The 19,938-nt window shown below is 38.9% G+C and overlaps 1 long non-coding RNA gene across 1 annotated transcript; it reads right to left on the bottom strand.

Moving 5' to 3' along the window:
- Nucleotides 1-753: 753 nt before the first annotated feature.
- Nucleotides 754-4,804, bottom strand: LOC148147339 (uncharacterized). Its single transcript, XR_015759880.1, has 2 exons — nt 4,172-4,804; nt 754-2,157 (listed from the first exon to the last, which is right to left on the bottom strand). It is a non-coding gene; the product is annotated as an uncharacterized LOC148147339 (long non-coding RNA).
- Nucleotides 4,805-19,938: the final 15,134 nt, after the last annotated feature.

Raw genomic sequence — 19,938 nt, forward strand, 5'->3', positions numbered from 1 at the left:
CAGTGGAATATTGGATGCACTAAAGACCAAGTTAGATCAAGGTGGACAAAGTCAGTATTGAAGTGGATCCTGAAAGTATAATCCCGGCCCCACAGACATAATTCATGTACTTGCACTTCATGCTTGTTCCCTCCCCATTTCTGCAACTGGGCCAAGTTAAAACTGACCCTCAAATCAATGAAAGATTCCAACACATTCACTATTACCTTAAAAGACATTCCCATTTCAAAAATTGGTAAATCTTGTTCATGCTTAAGAGATAACCTGTGAGGTAAATTTGCCCACAGTGTACTACGGTGTAACTGTGTGACGAGTCACGACGTCACAAAAGCAGCACCCTAGAAAAAGAACTCATCATTATGTAACACCTTATTATCAAATCAAATAACCAAATTGCTTCACATACAACAAATAATCAAAAAGGAGCAGTGAGCTCGACAGTTCCTCTGACTTTAGCCTCATGCAGCCACCATTTTCTTGACCCGTCTTTAGTGGCATGTTTTCAGCTGACTAGGCCTCAACGTCTGCCATTTCCTCCCTAATTCTCTCGACCTATCCTTCCTCCTTTAAGATCCTCCCTAAAAGACTCCTCTTTAAGTAATTACTCAATCCTCCTCATGACTCCTTCTTTGTCTCGCCATCTGTTTTTGCCTAATTATGCCTTTATGAAGGGCCTCAGGACATTATTCCAAGCTTAAGCTATTTGAGTGCAAACTATTGTGGGTGGTTGACAATTGATCTGGATTGCTGATCCTGACTGTTTATACTGGTTTATTATAAAATGTAAATATACACATCAAGTAGCTGTGAAATCACATACGGTACAGATATAATAGAATTGACATTAAAATAAAGAAGATGAAGAGTTAGTCCAAAATGATGCTGCAGTCTCTGCATCATCTTTTCTTTCAGGAAAGCAGTCTATGGTTTGCAAGTCCACTTAGATTCAAAATTTGGTTCTTTGGCATTAGACATCTTAGCATTATCGGTGCCATTTCGCCTCCAGAATAACACCCGTAACATGCATGCTTAACACTGAAGTGAACGAGGTGAGACACCATTCTTGGTGTGGCCATAAGCACATGTACACGTAGCATCACCAGCAACTGTGCAAAAATTGGCATGTTGTGGAAGCAATCGGTGCCTTTTTGGAGTTCAACACTCCAGATGATGCCATCTTTTAACTTTGCCATTCTGAACAATTCTTCAGCAGATCGAAGCTCCCCTTGCCTCCATCTCCAATGGTATTTAAAAGGATCATCAACTAGGTTAGCTATTGATTTTTTTTAATACTCTATCTGTCCAGCGTTCAGCAGCTAACAGTGTATCAGATGTTGCCTCTTCACGAAGGCTGCCCTCAATGAAATGTAGGAGGGACTTTAATCCATCATCAATGTTATAGAAGTGAAAGGTGCAATTTATGAAGACAATTTAGTGGATATGCAGTAGAAATACATAGATATTCTGAAACCCCTCGTTGAGATCAACAAATGATTATGCATTCCGCAATAGAATAAATGTATGCTAAAATCCAATATTATATAGATTATTTTGGATTGCAAAAGAGGGTTGGAAGGAACTATTTTACACTTGCTAAGTGAGTATGAAGGAGAGGGCTTTGTAAGAGGGCATATGTGCGAATGGTGAGGAAAGACAGGCTGATTACAATGCATGTGTGACTGCATCAAGCCAAACAAAAAATCTTTATTTGATATTTTGCCTGAGAAAGTATTTGAAATTAATTCAATATGTAATTATTTGTCAGATTTTCAATTTTAAACTCCTGTTCTAGTTCATCATCAACTAAATTTGAATAATTCAACTTCAGCTGCATCCATTCAGGTTAATCCAAAGTCCTATTTTGCAACAGAGTGTGGGAGATTTATTTAGCATAAATTAGCAAAAACATCTTACTTACAGACTCCAAGTTAAATGATTTAATAACATATGCGGGTATACTTCCTTTGGGATTTGTGCTATCTTTTTTAAAGAATAAAACCTAAAAATAAGAGCACGGATACAGTGGTAATGGTACTATTTGACTGCATCATTTAATAAAGAAGTTATTGGAAAGAGGAGTCCCCGAAAATGTAAAGGTACCCCCTAGAAAATCAAAATGTAACTCCTCACAAATAGCGCTTGAAGCAAAGGCCCCTCCTGGAAACAAAAGACATGAGAGAACAACTACGGAGAACCAAATAGATAACTTTAACAATACTATGTTAAATACATCATCAACTAATTGATCTTGTGCATTTCTTAGTACCTGCCTTCTGCATATCTTTTCTAGAGGCCCTGCATAGTGTTACTATAGTGGGTACAGCTTGGCCAGTCAATTTCAGTGGAGGAGACTGAAGATGGAGTTGTGGGACACCCTTGAGTAACACTGTCTCTACAAAGCACCTTCACGACATGGGTCACAACAGTCTGGGTTAGCTGGCTGAGAGACAACCACAAGGACATTGATGGAGTGGCAGTGGAAGTTTGAAAGCTGTTTTTTAGATTGGGCAGTTGCACAAAGATAATGCCACGATGAATTGGTTGGCGATCCTAGTCATCTGACAGAGCACAACTGCTGTGGTCACCTTTGAATACCAGTACCTACTGTAATGGTGGCAGCAAGCTAAACCTGCATGATAGCAAACTGCATTAGAGCAGTCTGCTTTTCCGTGGCAGAAGCTGACTTTGCACTGCTTCAGAGTGAGCTCACACCAGATGATTTCAGTGATGCACGGCTGTTGTTTGTGTTACAGTGGAAGCTAGATTTTAGCCATGATTAGGTCTGCAAGTGTAACAATGAAGTTGGCCACCATTTCAATGTCAGAAAGGATGCCTTCCAAGTTCTGCACAAACCTTGTGCCAAATATCTCTACATTCCTTGATGCTGGCACAAGCTTTTTTGGCAGCTCTGCCAACTGTGGATACTCTCCAGCCTTCTTCTGTAGGTTACCTGATTGAAATTCTCACCTGTCTTCTACAGCTGCTGTTGTATGTGGCCTTCCCTTATGGCAGACTGGCACTGTATTACCCTTTGGTTTCAAAGATTGTTAGCCACTTTGTCCCTGTTACTTCAAGACATGCATATTCCATCACTATCATATATTTGATATTACCCACCATGTCAGTCCTTGAGCTGATAGTTAAGAGTGTGAGAGTGATAGGATTTCTTCTTTATCACTGCCTTCCTGTCATTGAATTCTTGTGGTACTAGAATCCAGCTTCTAAGTGCTAGACTCTTATTACTTAATGCTGTAGTTATCTGGTCCCACCACTTTTGCACAGTTGTCCAAATAAGCTCCATGCTCCTGTGGATACAGGACTTCTCTCCTTCTGACAAAATCATAGAGTCACATCAGAGAACGTTCGAGACTGCCCTACTAACTGTTCCTGCATAGCTGAGTGTTCTGCTTGCTCACCTCTCTTCTCCAATAGTTCCATAAACCTCTCCAGCCCAGATGTACCTCACCTTTAAGAGGGGCTGGCTGGCTCCCCTACTATGGCATGCAAGCACACAACAGTGCAATTAGCACTGGCTGGAATGAGCTACCATGCAAATTAGCAGGCAGCCATAAAGTCCACATGCTTACCTGGATTGGGAGCAATTTTCATGGATTAGTTATTCACTGTGATACCCTTGTGTAATTTCAGCCCTTTCCAATTTTATGTGATAAATTTTCTTCAAACCAGACTATTCATCTGATGATAATCTTGAACGGATCTTAACTGTGCTTAATTTTCTTGCCATGCTCATAAAAAGTTGAGAGATAATTGTTCTCTCTTGTAAATTTTGCATAATTCCATTGAACAATCAACAAAAGGGGTGAAAGCCTACAGTAATAATATTCCTCTTGTATCTTTCTCCTTGCATAGTGGCAAAATTAAGCATAACATAAAGTACGATAAAAAGTAATTAATTATATTTCATGGTTTAAATATTACTAAAAGCAAGATAATATCCTTGAGTTTAAACTTAACAAGCAAAATTCTGTTACCTTATCAAAATGCTTAATGTTCAGTGTATTTTAGAATTTGGTTCAAATCGGACAAAGTTTCAAAAACTGAATAAAATACGTGCAAAGGAAACAACAAAGGAATTGATTTTTTGTGGAATAAAACAAAAACTGCTGATACTGAAAATTTGAAATAATAATATTTCAGTCCAGAGACTCACCAGTTCTGATGAAGAGCCAATAGACTCAAAATGTTAACTCTGTTTTCTCTCCACAGATGCTGCCAGACATCCTGAGATTCTCCGGCTATTTCTGAGTTTTTGTACAGTCTGGAAAAGTAGCGAAGAACAAACTATGCAAAACAAGCTAAAAATATAAAGTACAAACAAGTTGAAGATTTCAATTTGCTAAAAAGCAGTGATCTCATCCATGCAGTCACCCAAAGTTCTATTCAGATACTTCAGTTAGGAAATACCATCAGTGCACTGAGTATAAAAATCTGACAACATAACTGCTTCAAATTAAACAGCCTCTGCTGAATAATAAGGCATTCAGAAAAACTCTTGAGTTACAGTAGGGTCTTTCATGAAATTTCCCTATATGACATTGAGCACAAAACCCAATGCATACTGGCTGAAGAAATGTCAGGTTCTTTAAATATTTACCTGGCACACATATTAAAAGTGGTATCTGGAGTTATGTTTTCAAAGCTTTTTTCCTTAAATAAAATCTTCACCTCAAAATGTAATCCTGTGAAAAACTAAAGTAATGTACAATTTTGTGGCAGGTACAGATAAAATCTCCTATAAGATTAATAAGCAAAGAATTATAGATTCATTTCTGTCTTTTTTGTATCTCTTTCGGAATTTGCTTTGGGTGCTGCATAAATAGTTGCTAGTACTGGTCCACATTTCATTGTATGAATTCTGGTGATCATTGATAATCTTCCCTTGGCCTCACTCCTCACTATCCCTGTAGTTCACCAGCCCTACAATTCCCTGATTTCTCTCAATTTCTCCAATTCTGGATTCTTGCCTATCCCCAATTTTCATTGTTCCACCATTGGACCCATGCCTCTAGTTGTCTAGTCCCTAAGCTCTGGTATCCCCACACTAACTTGCCAACTCTTTGTCTCTCTCTCTCTCTTCTTCTAAGATGCTCCTTATATCCCAGCTCTTTTGACTTAAACTTGTCAAGTTTTAGTTAGAACACAACTAGAGTATTACATCCAGCACAAGTTACTACATTCTAGGGGGGGTATGAGAGTCCTGGAAAAAGTGCAGAGGAGATTTGTCGTAAAGCTTCTAAGGAGAAGAGATTTTAGCTCTAAGGTTAGGCTGGCTGTTCTTCTTGGAAAAGGAGATTGAGGGGAGATTTGACAGAGGTGTATATGATCCTAACAAATCTAGACAAAGAAAAGCTATTCTCATTAGCTGATGCACAAGGATTATGAGATACTTGATTACTATGTTGGGCAAATGGTGGCTGGGGAGGTGATGAAGAGCTTTATTCCACACTGAGAGGTAATGACCCGGAATTACACAGCAGAGGTTGACAATGCCTAGTCACAGAATCCTGGTAATACTATAGCAGGAACGGTGTTGCAGCATTTAAATGTGCAGAAGAGCCTCAGAGTTTGGGAGATCTGCCGCCTTGTACCTTTAGGCCTACTCAGATAAGTAACTGAGGGAACATATGGAAGGACAGCAGGCCTCCGCAAGTTGTTTCCCTTTAATTTTCTGAATTTGTGGTCACTGCAGGTTCTAACTGGCCTACCATCAGCCTCCATTTGTCAGTCCTGGAGTACAGCTATAACTAGACCATTTGGGAGGAGACTGGGAAGCCTCCATTGTCGACAAGGTCCAAGGCCTCCAAAATTGACATGCTGATGTATCCCGTGAGCAGGTGCCAGTCCCAGCAGAAAGCAAATTGAGACTCAAAGTAGCAAAAAGCCTGATATGACCATATTCCTGCAAATTAATCACATTTTGGGCTGGATAATAGAGAAGAATCCAAGAAGCCCGAAACACAAACCACCTACTGCAAAGAGATATTTTTGCAGAATTGTTGAGGTCTAAAGGAGATTCAGTTCTTGAAATAATCAGGAACAGTTTAAAGTTTCCACAGCGATACAAATTATGCATTGCAGCAACACACCAAGGCTCCTTCCATTGCACCTTCCAAACCTGCAACCTCTACCACTTAGAAGGACTTGGGAATACCACCAGTTGCAAATTTCCCTCCAAGCCACACACCACTCTGACTTGGAAATATATTATAACTCATTCCTGCCACTGGTTCAAAAACCTGGAACTCATCCTAAATGCACTGTAGAAGCACTGATGATACCAGGTCTACAGCAGTGGTTCAAATTGCCGACCATCTTCTGAAGGACAATTAAGATGGACAAGTGCTGGACTTGCCAAATGAAGCTTACAATCCCATGGAAAAATAAACAAAGCTTATGCCACACAGTCAATAGGGCTAGTGAATGGAGATTGGATGAGGAAACTATTTCAGTACAATTTTTCTTGGTTTAATAATACAGATTTATTAGTGTTGCCAGTATAATATGCAACAAAATGATATATAAAATTCAGAAAAGGCATCATCTGAGGAGAAAAAGAGTTAATATTACAGGTTGATGAACTGAATAAATAAATGCTTCATTGATAAAACCACAAAGTTTCCTTGAGTTGGAGATTTGATCACTGTATTGCAAGATATTTTACCATAATGTTCCTTTAAGATAGGTAGCTATGTAAAATACCTTCCATCTAGAGATGCGTTTGGAGACTAGTTGGGTAACAGCAGTATTCAACGTCTCACACTGAATATTGCACACTGAGAAAATTACTGGGATTTACAATCACTTTCAAAATCTGACTGTTGGAGTTTCAATACTTCAACTACTGATTTTTTTTTCCCCTTGATATGTATACTAGTTTAATTACATTCTGTCATGAAGTATAAAATGCTCAGCCTCTAGTGTCATTAATTTAACCTCTCAATTCCTGCAGAACTAAAATTTTAATGAGTAATTAAGTCCATGGTGCTTGTCAGTGAAAATAGCAACAAGACAAGCAGAACCATTACTCTGATGCAGTGTTTTTCCAAGATAATGTCCTACCCTGACTTGTCAAAGAAACTGCATCTCCAGAGTTCAAATCACTAAGTGCTGAAGAAAATCTGACTGAAAGGAAATGCTGTGGGCTTCTTTAGACCTGTTAGAACACATTAGCAAAGTGTCATTCATCTCCCCATCAACTCACCCAGTTTAAACTGTCTAGAACTGCGAATCAGGACAGACTTTTAAATAAAAATGTATCCTTTGCCATATTTTCTAATCACTTGGTTACACTTTCAATGGGCGATTTGTGAAAGCAATACTATACTTAAGCATATTGCATTATAGTACAGAGTATTCTCATACATGAGCTCATTTTTTTTGTGAATACTCATTGGCATAATAACATGGTGTAACAGAGACCGATATCACACTGGCATACAAACACAAAAATACTGTTTACCTAATTCTGCAGTGAGTTGAATATAGGTATAGTTCACTGCATTTGACCTAATGTTTTAGAAGTTCACAATTAAGAGAAGCAATATGGGAATTTTTAATACTCTGTTTAGACTCGCTTACAAATACTAAGTGGTGTATTAGTAAAAGACTTTCTGTATAAGTCATGATCATTTCAGATACTCCACATGTTTAGAGATCAATCTTCACATCAATCTTCTCTATCTCAGAATTTTAATCCTGGAAGAGATTGTATCAAGCCTAAAATAAATAAAGTGGATAAGATGTATGCTGTGGAAGAAACTTATCTCAGAAAAAGTCAAACAGCCCTGGAAGAGCTCCATCAAACTGATCCCAACAGATGTGGCTCCTTTTGACACACTGTAAAGATGCACAGCAATCAGATTGGAAATTAAATCTGTAGACCTGTGATAGCAGGGTTTCTTGGCACCTTTCCTATCTTCTCTTTCCTTTCTCAACACTGATAAAAATTGATAACAATTCACAGTAATTCACTCTTCCAGTACGAAGCAGCAGAGCCCATATTGATACCATAGGCAGAAGTTATGTAACTGAAACTCTGCTTAAGAATGAGACTAATCCAAAGGAAGTGTTTCACATGTCTTCGTCAATTGAGGCTCTGGAAGTTAGCAGAGACAGCTCAGACTCAAGCTGAGGATGAAGGAGTTCCAGCATGGTATTTTAATAATGTGTACGAAATAGTTCGTAATGAAACACATTTCTTGAAATGACAAGTGTTAAGGAATATAAAGACATTATCTTTTCATTTTTCTGTATTTTTGATTGTGGACTCAAATAGGGAAAGATCTGTTTTAAAAGCAAAGGATTGTTGAAGGATTACTGTGCATTTTAAAAGCAAGTTATCTGACACTCATTGTAAGTGTTATTTACACAGCTGTTGGTTTAAGCAGTGGGAAAAACCTAGTTTCAGATACATTGGAAGCAGAAGACTGTACAAATGGACATTGAACCAGCAGCAAGAAGCTAACTGGTCTCTGAAATGGTGATCAGTTATTGATGACAAAACTGTTAGTTACATCCTCCAGTCTGACTTTTCATTTTCCTACCCTATGTTCTTTCTTTATAATGTGGTTCTCTCAATTTGAGGGAAGGAAAGATCTTTCAAAACTTGTCATCCCTGTTATCTTTAGTCCTGACAGACTTTCCTTCATCGCAAGCTACAATGATTGCAGATACACTTATTGGGCTGTATTATAGAGCTTCACCAGATTTGTCTCAATAACTAACCAGATTTTACAATTCCTACATTCTCCTCCTTGACAATAGCAATTGTAGTATGACTCTACTGTATCAATTTCCTTCTCCCTGACGTCATAGCGACTGTTAGTCTCCTAGGGATTGAGGTGCAGGATAAAGTGATGATCACTGTACATTACCTTGTGAATAAAACTTAAGAGGCTGTAATATTACACATTGTTAGGATCAGTTCCAGGGCAAATACTCCAACAGGGCAAATACTCCAACTTTGTACAGATCAGGCATTGTACCTCAAACCATTAAACTTTTCAATGAGGAGCAATAAACTGGCTTCTCTTGGTCATTTATCCAGACCCTCAGCTGGTTGCAAAAAAGTCAGTTTTAAGAAGTTCCCTTCTCTTCAGGACCCTTTTCTCTCAGGACTGACTGAATTCATATTTCAAAAGGAGTCATTAAGCCAGCTTGCTTGAATTAATAAGAAGAATGAGATTATTAATTACTAAAGCCAAGAAAAATAGTATCACAGCACACATAAATGCTGGAGTAGAAATAAAAGGTATACCAAAAAGTTAATAATTATAAAAATATGTACAGATCAATCTCTGAGCTGTTTTTAAATAGTGGAGAGTTGAACATTGTGGACATTGCAATGGATGTTACTGGTAGTATTGATGTTGGCAGTTAAATAGTTGATTTGGAGACTCTTGGCTTTGTAGATTGATTGGTACTTCTTTTGTCCCTAATATTTTTGGTCGTGACTGATTGGCAGCATGATGAGTGAGACAGAGTCGTTTTCACTTTACATGTGTGCCGGGCTGTTTAAATGACTGTGCTCGGAGCTGTACCCTCACAGCACACTGGTGCACATACTAGGGTGTCAGGCCATGAACACATACAGACTAGTGTTGCAGAATATTTTTAACCTCTCTTATGTAATGTTTTGGAAGTGAAACACAAAGGTTCTGTAAGAGGTGGTGTTCTGTGACAGTAGGATGATGAAGCCCCTCATTATCTCTTTCTTTATATTTCTCTCTCTTGTTGAACTTTCCCTGATACTCTACAGGTGTGACATTCTATGGATGCAACATGGGGTTTTGCCAGACAGTGGCTGAATTTATATTAGATTAGATTAGATTAGATTACTTACAGTGTGGAAACAGACCCTTTGGCCCAACAAGTCCACACCGACCCGCTGAAGCGCACCCACCCAGATCTATTCCCCTACATTTACCCCTTTACCTAACACTACCGGCAATTTAGCATGGCCAATTCACCTAACCTGCACATTTTTGGGAGGAAACCGGAGCACCCGGAGGAAACCCACGCAGACACGGGAAGAATGTGCAAACTCCACACAGACAGTCGCCTGAGGCGGGAATTGACCCGGGTCTGGCGCTGTGAGGCAGCAGTGCTAACCACTGTGCCACCATGCCGCCCACCATATCTGTAGTCATTTAAAAAGATATCTTTTTAAAAATAAAAGTTAACAATGTCCACAGTACTTCGGGGGTTCTGAACTGTCGTCATAAGAGGTTTCATATATAGACATATGGCGTATAGGTAGAAAAACCAGAAAGTTATGTTAAACCTACAAAAATACATTAAATTGTTGGAAGCATTATGTCCAAATCTGTAGTCCATTAATTCAGTTGATATTTTATTTTCCCGCAGCTAAGCTCTAGCAATCAGTTTCATAGATATACTTACTGTAATACTTAGAATTCATTCTCAACCAGCATGCTGACCACTTAACACAGGGAGATGTATTTTCCTGTTACTATGTCCTAGAATATTGGATCATTTGGGCAGAGGAACAGGAAGAAACTGGTCTCTGGTGAAGCACCAATGTATAAGTTACCCTGCTGATTTTATATCTATCAATTTAAATGGAGGAAAATTGAGTGGATTTCCTTAATGGTTCACCCTAAAGTCACTCTTCTGAGTCCTTGTTCCCACAGTATTGTATACTTGGATATAGCATCACATCAATCAGTTAAAGATCTAAGTCTAGTGAAGGGGGTTCCTTGTTCTTCACGATGTGCTCAGCCTTTGAGTTTGGTCAGACGAGCAATCTGTCATAAAGAAGAAAATCAGTGTCAAGATAATTTAAGTTTTGAAGCTGACATACTTGAAGTGTTGGTGGATATTTAATGAAATAACAAAATATCTAATCAAAACTGAAGTCTTCAAATATAATTCAGCTTGAAGGCTGTGTTGCATAACCATTTATACCTTGGAATATGGCTATGCTTATTGTTAATCATTGTCTTTAATTGATTAATTATAAATGAATTTAGAACATTTTGATAACAAACTAAGATCTATTTTCTCTGATAATTGCAGCCTTGAAGCATGTCTTAAGTATAAATGAGAAGGCTCAATACTAACTGATACCATCATGTTTTTTTCTTCCAGTGTAGTTTTCTTTAAAGCTGGTTAATCACCAGTGTATTATTTCTCAACAGAATCAATTAAAAGTTTGAACATGGATAGTAAGTTTCCACACAATCTCAAAGTGTCCACTTACCAATTAAAAGACTGTCATTTGGCATCACATATTATTGTGTAATATTTGCAACTTCCATAAATACTGGGTCATAATGTTCTGTGCCAGGCCATCCAATGGCATCTGCCCCAAGAAATAGAAAGAGGGCATCTGGGAACTCAGTGAAAAGGGTAAACATACCTCCTTCAATAATTATATCAAATGATCATTCCCAGTCTGAGAAGGAAATGAGTGAGAGCAATTTTGAATCAGGTAGTAAAGAGAAATATATGGAAGAAAAGAAGCATTGGATTGATAAATAAAATTAAGCAAAAAGTAAAAGTGACAGTAATTTTTTAAATTTTATATTATAATTTTTTAAATCTCCAGAACTGAGAAAAGTCTGAATGAATGCTTTTAATAGTTAATTTTTAGTGGCAGACTGGTAGTAATCAACTTTTAGCACATTGTTAGCAAAGGATTAATACTGAAGTGGACAAGAGTTAACTTTCTGTGGTAGTTCCAACTTGTGCCTACCATGCAAATATAGCAACTTTACACAATTCAATTTCAATGATGATGCAGCAAAAAGATCAACTTTTGCAAAGAGTAGAGCAGTACAACTTGTACGAACAGTTTGGACATTTGAGTTTCATCATACATCTGCCCTCAACTAAAACGTACAATATTGTGTGCATATAAATAATACAGTGCATCATTAGCCTGACTTATTTTTCATAGAAGACTATAGACAATTTCAAAATCATCATTTTTATCATTGTACAAAATTGCAGCAAATCAGAACAGTAGAAGTTGGTAAAATGTAAATTAAATCTGTAATTCCTGGTGTAAAATAGCCCAACTACTCTCAGACACTCAAATTTCATTCTGTAGTGTTCCAAGACTTGAGGATCGTTTACCAGTGAACTGAACTTTTGCACATCCTTCTCTTTGCCTCCTGACAGCCACTGTTTCTTTTAGCTACTCATCCTAAAAACTTCTATTCCACGTATCTTTTTTACTGATTGTATCTCTGTGAAACACTTTGGGATTTTATTCACATGAAAAGCATTGTGTGAATGCAGGTTGTTCTTTGAAAACTGCTACTTTGCATTCTTATCCTGTTACATCTTAAGTAGACCATGCAAGTCAGCAAAGCAAGCCTTCAAAATTAACTGCTACACACGTAGGCTTACTGTTCACATCTCCATCTAATAAGCTTCAGAAGTAACATAAAAATATCTCCATTCATTTACATCTGAGTGATGATGATTCAATCGAGGCCCTCACAACACAGTTTACCTCAACAGTATTTTCAAGGGCTCCATTGCATGAACATATAAGTATGCAAAATGAGAACAGAAGGAGAGCATGTGGCCCCATGAGTCTGCTCTGCCATTGAATAAGGTTGTGATTGATCTGTGTGTATTCCAATTTCCACATGCCCATCCAAGCACCAATAACTCTTGATTTCCTTGCCTAACAAGAATCTATTCACCTTGGCCTTAAGATTATTTAACAATCCTCTATTTAACAGGCCTCTACTGCCTTCTGAGGCAGAGTTCAAAAGTTGCACTACCCTCAGAGAAATAACACTCTCTGTCCTAAAAGAATGATTCTTAACTTTAAAGCAGTGCCCCCCAGATCTGGATTCACTACAAGAGGAACATACCTTCCATGTCCACCCTGTTAAGATCATTGAGTTCTTATACACTTCAATCATGTCATTTCTCACTGTTCTAAACTCCAGGGAAAATAAGCCCAACTGTCCAACTTATTAGATACTCATTCCAGGTATCATTCTTGCAAACATCCTCTGAACCATTTCCAAAAGATTTACATTTGCCCTTAAATAAGAAGACCAAAACTGGATACAGTAATTCAGCCAAGCACAGAATATGTTCAAGAAACTCAGTAGGTCTGGCAGCATCTATGGAGATTGGAAAAGAGCTAATATTTCGTGTCCAGTAAGACTCTTCTTCAGAACTTCTTACCGGACTCAAACCATTAACTCTGCTTCTCTGTCCAGATGCTGCCAAACCTGCTGAATTTCTTCGACTGTGTTTGTTTCAGATTTTCAGCATCTGCAATATTTTGCTTCTATTCACAATATTTGTGATGCAGTCTCACCAATGTCCTGTATAACTGAAGCACGGTGGGACAGTGGTTAGCACTGCTGCCTCACAGCGCCAGAGACCTGGGTTCAATTCCCGCCTCAGGCGACTGACTGTGTGGAGTTTGCACGTTCTCCCCGTGTCTGCGTGGGTTTCCTCCGGGTGCTCCGGTTTCCTCCCACAGTCACAAAGATGTGCAGGGCCAGGTGAATTGGCCATGCTAAATTGCCCGTAGTGTTAGGTAAGGGGTAAATGTAGGGGTATGGGTGGGTTTCGCTTCAGCGGATCAGTGTGGACTTGTTGGGCCGAAGGGCCTGTTTCCACACTGTAATGTAATGTAATCTAATCTAATCATAATAACTCATAGTAAAGGATCATATTAGCTTCTTGACTCTGTGTTGTACCTGCATGCAGTCTTACGGTCCGTGCACACCAATCAGACTTGGATGCCTGTACAGTGGCTTGGGAAATTAGAGTCAAAATGTGTGGTTTTGTAAAAGCACAGCGGATCAGGCAGCATCCAAGGAGCAGGAGAGTCAACGTTTTGAGCATAGGCCCTTCGTCAGGAATGAAGAGCTTATGCTCGAAACGTCAACTCTCCTGATCCACAGATGCTGCCTCTCCCCGCTTTGCTTTTCTAGCACCATATTTTTTGACTTTGATCTCCAGCATCTGCGGAAAATTAGAGGCAACATAGCCTGCATGCTAATTTACTGTGACTCGAGCACCTGAATACCTTGATCTCTCTGTACCTCAGAATTCTGCAGTCATTCTCCATTTAAGTAATACTTCAATTTTTCATTCTTCCTGCCAATGTGAAAAAGTTGCATTTTACGACATGATGTTCTATCTGCCAGATTTTTGCCCACTCACTCAACTTATCTATATCCATCTGTAACATCTTCTTGACAACATACCTGCCTTGGTGTCATCACTCTCCTCATCTAAGTCATTGATATAAATTGTAAAAGGTTGAAGCCTCAGCACAGACACCTGTGGGACCACACTCATCACATCCTGCCAATCAGACACACACCCATACTGTTTTCTGACAACCAGCCAAACTTCCATGTTAGTTTGTTACCCTCATACCAAACATTTTTATTTTTTACTAAAACATTGTTGTGTTGCCTTATGAAATGCCTTCTGGTAATCCAAGTACAGTACATCTACAGGTTCTCTCTTTATCCACAGCATATAATACTCCTTCAAAGAACTCCGATAAATTGGTTAAATTTGATTTCCTTTCGATGAAACCCATTCTGACACTTCATGATTACCTCAGGTTTTTCTTACACACAGCTATAATCTCTTTAATGATCAATTTGAATACCTTCCCCATGACAAATAACTAGATAACTGGCCTATAGTTGCCAATTTTCTGCCCCCTTCCCTTCATGAGTACAGAGATTATGTTTGCTACCTTCCAGTCAGCTATAACCTCGGTCAAAGAGACAATACACAACCACCTGGACAAACAGAGCAGATGACTCAATGAGGAACTAACCAACAAGGACTGCATACTGAAACTATTGGATCTGTGCTTGCTGACGCACTTCATATTCAGCAGCCAGACGTATGAACAAATCAATGGGACACCTATGGGCTCATAGCAGAAGCAGTGATACATAGAGTAGAACAATCATTGGATCAGATATGTGGATGACACTTTTGTAATAATTAACAGAACAGAGATTGAGAGCACACACCAGATTATCAACACCTGCTCACAGTGATCAAATTTGCAAGAGAGGAGAAAATTAACAACCAATTCCCATTCCTAGACGTGATGGTAGAAAGAACACAGAACGGGGAATACACAACAAAAGCCACACACGGACCAGATCCTGAATTCCAACAGCAATCCCCTCAAACACACACAAGAGAAGCTGCATTAGAAACCTGTTCAAAAAGGCTACCACACACACAGCATACCCGACTTGCGAAGAGAAGAGGAACACCTCTACAAAGTCTTTGCTCGGAATGAGCAACAACTTCTTCCGCAGATGCCTGGCAGATGAACAATGCGACGAGAACATGCCATGATCCAACAGACTAACCACTCTATCTTGCATAAAAAAAGTCTCGGGACTAACAGCTAGACTGCTCCGACCACTCGGGTTTATGAGAGCACATAAACCGACAACCACGCTCAGACAACAATTCACCAGAACAAATGACCCACTGAGAGTCAGTTAGACTCAAAACGTCAGCTCTTTTCTCTCCTTACAGATGCTGCCAGACCTGCTGAGATTTTCCAGCATTTTCTCTTTTGGACCCACTACCCACCATGTGCAAGACAAACGTTGTGTACAAGATTTCATATAGAGACAGCACGAAACACTATACAGGACAAACAGACATACAATTAGCAATCCACATTCATAAACATTAACTAGCCACTAAACACCATGACCAGCTGTCCCTAGTTTCTATATACACGGGCGACAAGGGCCACAAACTCAACTTGGACACATAACAATAACAGGACAAACCAAACAGAGGATAGCCAGAGAATTCCTAGAAGCTTGGCGTTCATCCAAGGACTCCATCAATAAACATGTTGAGCAATATACTGACCGCTGCAATAAACAACTGGAACCAGCAATCAGAAGCAGTGGGAATGAAACCAAATAAATTCCAACCATCACTGTACATCAGCACTTTAGAGGAGGCTCCACAGTACTGAGGATGTCACCTAGAAAGGGGACGAAATGTCTGCAAACCAAATTCCCAGCTCAGCAAACATACCCAGAACAACTGCAGATATAACCTCTCCTGAATCTAGAGCATTTTGGAAACTTAACACTGATGCATCAATAACTTCATTAGCAACCTCTTTCACAACTCTAGGCTGAATTCCATCTGGACCCAAAGACTTGTCAGACTGCAGCCCTATCAGTTTGCTTTGTATTACGTCCCTGATTATTGTAATTGCATCAAATTTCTCTTTCCTTACCATGTCCTGAACTATAATCATTATTGGAATGCTTTTGTATCCTCTGTAATTAGGACAGGAGAAAGATACATGTTTATTTTACCAGCTATTTTCTCATTCTGTTCTATTTACACTCTGTTCTCACTCTCTAGAGGACCAAGACTCAACTTCCTCCTTCTTCTTCCTTATAATACCTGTAGAAGCTCTCTGTGTATATATACACATTCCGAGATAGCTTCCTCTCACATTCTAATGTCTTCCTCCTGGTAGTTTCTACCATCAGCATTCTTTTTATTCAAAAGTTAAAGTGAGTTTGTATTGGAAGAACAGAGGATTCCACAAATGCGAAAATGTGAAAAATTAATAGTTGATGCTTCTTTCTTAAAGTTTTATCTCACTATTGTGGTGGCATGGTGGCTCAGTGGTTAGCACTGCTGCCTCACAGCACCAGGGTCCCATGTTTGATTCCAGCCTTGGGCGACTGTCTGTGTGGAGTTTGCACATTCTCCCTGTGGCTGCGTGGGTTTCATCCAGGTGCTCCGATTTCCTCCCACAGTCCAAAGATGTGCAGGTCAGGTGAATTGGCCATGCTAAATTGCCCATAGTGTTAGGTGCATTAGTCAGAAGGAAATGAGTCTGGGTGAGTTACTCTTCAGAGGGTCGGTTTGGACCTGTTGGGTCAAAGGGCCTCTTTCCACACTGTAGAGAATCTAAATGACAGGGGGTAAATGAGTGGTCTTTGTCAATTCTACTCTGTACACAATGTGAGAAGTTACATGAAGTTATAGCTTTGAAAATTCTTTCGTTGGTAAAAACGAGAATGTGACTTCCTGTCTCTGTATTCTCTGAATAGCCACCCTGAGACTAGCAAGTCAAAAATAGCAAGTCTAATCATATGCTTTACTACTTCATGGAGCAGTTGGATGTCACTTTTACTGTTGGCTATTCAACACTGGTGATTGTGTCACTTTGTCCATATATTATAAGAACAAATGCCATAGTTGGCAAATTTATAATTGCATATGTTTTTGCAACAAAATTTAACTGTCAATTTTTACCTTGTGTGACATCTGGTAATGAGTTGATTAAATTGTTTTTCTTAAGAAAATCATGAAGTGTCATGTCATTAACTTTCTGAACAGTATTTCAAAATTAGAGGACAGGCAGCAAGATATTAGTGGAGCTTAGGGACCAAAAGGGCATCCAACAAAATGTTACTATCACTTAGATTTTAAAGTTTTACTTGAAAATAACACATTGGAGTATTTAGAATGTTGAATGAATGATTTTGTTGTTGTGTGTACTTTACAGTGAGGGAAACAGTAGGAGTCATAGAGCATGGAAATGGACCGTTCAACCCAACCAGTCCATGCCGACCATAATTCCAAACTAAACTCGTCCCACCTGCCTGCTTTTGGTGCATATCACTCCAAACATTTCTCATTCATATACTTATCCAAATGTCTTTTAAATGTAACTCTAAGTGGTAAATGTAACTGTATCTGCATCCACCACTTCCTCTGTAAATTCATTCACATAAGAACTACTTTCTATATAAAAATGATGCCCCTCATGTCTTTTAAATATGTCTCTTCTCACCTTAAATATGCTGCCTAGTTTTGAAATCACCAACTCCAGGGAAAAGACGGCTGCTATTCATCCTATCTATACCCCTCTTGATTTTATAATCCTCTATAAGATCAAGCCTCAACCTCCTGTACTCCAGTTAAAAAGGTCCCAACCTCTCCGGACTCTCCTTATAACTCAAACGCTCCATATCTGGAACATCTTGGTAAAGCTTTTCTGAGCCTTCACTAGCTTAATAATATCCTTCCTTTAACAGAATGACCGGAACTGGGCACAGTATTCTCGAGCAGGCATCATCAACAAACTGTACATGATAGCTCAATTCCTATACTCAAAGATGTGAGCAATGAAGGCAAGCATGCTAAATGCCTTCTTAACCACATGTCTACAGGTGATGCAAATTTCAAAGAATTATGTACTTAAACTCCTCAATCTCTTTGTTTAACAGTATTTCCCAAGGCCCTGGTTTTAATTGTATAAGTCCTGCCTTTGTTTGTTTTACCAAAATGCAATACCTCATAGTTATGCAAATTAAACTGCATCTGCCACTCCTCAGCCTGTAGACCCAATTGGTCAAGATCTTTTTGTAATCTCAGACATCCTTCTTTACTGTATACTATGTCTTCAATTTAGGTGTCATCCATAAACTTACTAACCATTTTCATCTAAATAACTTATACAAATGGGAAACAAAAGTGGACCCAACACCAATTTGTAGAACATCGTTGGTCACAGGCCTCCAGTCCGAAAAACAACCCTCCACCACCACTCTGTCTCCTGCCACTAAGCCCATTTTGTATCCAATTGGCAAGCTCACCTTGAATTCCATTTGATCTAACTTTACTTATTAGTCTACCAAGTGGTGGTAGATTAGTCTACAATGTGGTCAAGTTATAAACATAAACAAATCCTGGGATCAGCCTCCTGCAGGCTCTTTAAGGGTATGCCTGGTACCTAATAGTGAAGAGTGCACAGCACATATACTATCTATTTGTAACTCTAAATTACTATTTGAGACCTATGTACATCATACAACCATATGCCTGCTGCACATGGCAACTGCTTAAATCAGGTGGACAGATACTTCAGATATATATTTAACTGAGAATCATATACAAGGTGCTTGCACCTAGAGTGCCAGGATGACTAAATGGTCAGTATTGGTCCATAAAAGTTCTAAATTACTTTCTGAGTCATTAATACACTTTTACATCATCAGAACAAGTAACATTAATCCCGATCATTCAACACTTTATACTGAATGTTACGATAAAGTGAGAAAAGTTATTTGTTACTCTATGTGCATATGTGTTAAAACATATTTTCTTTTCCTTTGCTATACTTTCATACACATCAAGACTGTTCATTCAGGTCTGTTGGTTTACTCACCTATTCATTATTCTGGCTACAATTGATTAACAAAACAGAACTTTGGCTACTAATACAAATCAAACAAAGTAAAGCACAGGGCTCACAGCCTAGCTTCAGTATCACCCAGGAATGGTGAACCCAGCCAAAGGAGTTTCTAATCACTGGGTCCTGGAGACAAGGGCTGGTCACTTTTACAATGATTGTTCTCAGGAGTGGTTACTGCCTGTGCTCACTTTGTTCCCTTCTTTTGTAGGGTTTCAATCAACACCATCAACTAACTGCCAGCTCAAAGTGGAGAGGATCTCCAAGAAGATTGCGCATATTGACACAGACATCTTTATAGGGTGGTTGTTTACTTCCTTTCCTTTGAATACTCTGTAAACCTTGAAGCATTGTATATTATCTCTCCTGTGTCCCTGATGTCTTCACTGCTGACTGCCCATGTGAGCTGCTACTAATTAGCCCACTGTGCAAAGCCTGTCATGTTGCTTATCACTTGAATCCACAGCATCTTGTCAATTGCTACAGTCAGCAAACTTCAAGATTCTTCACTACCAGATTTCATATAGTTTTTCAGAGTCTGGGATCCACACCTTTTTAACACTGAACCATCACATATTAATTAAACTTAGTCACCCCAATCAAAAATAAACAAGAGCCAGTTTCAGGGTTTTCTTGACTGAATGAGAGTGGTGATTTGTTACCAAACATAAGTGACAATAAACACC

The sequence above is a fragment of the Chiloscyllium plagiosum genome, unplaced genomic scaffold, assembly GCF_037043375.1.
Source record: "Chiloscyllium plagiosum isolate Xiang-an unplaced genomic scaffold, Cpla_swu_hap1 HiC_scaffold_17, whole genome shotgun sequence".
Taxonomy (NCBI): domain Eukaryota; kingdom Metazoa; phylum Chordata; class Chondrichthyes; order Orectolobiformes; family Hemiscylliidae; genus Chiloscyllium; species Chiloscyllium plagiosum.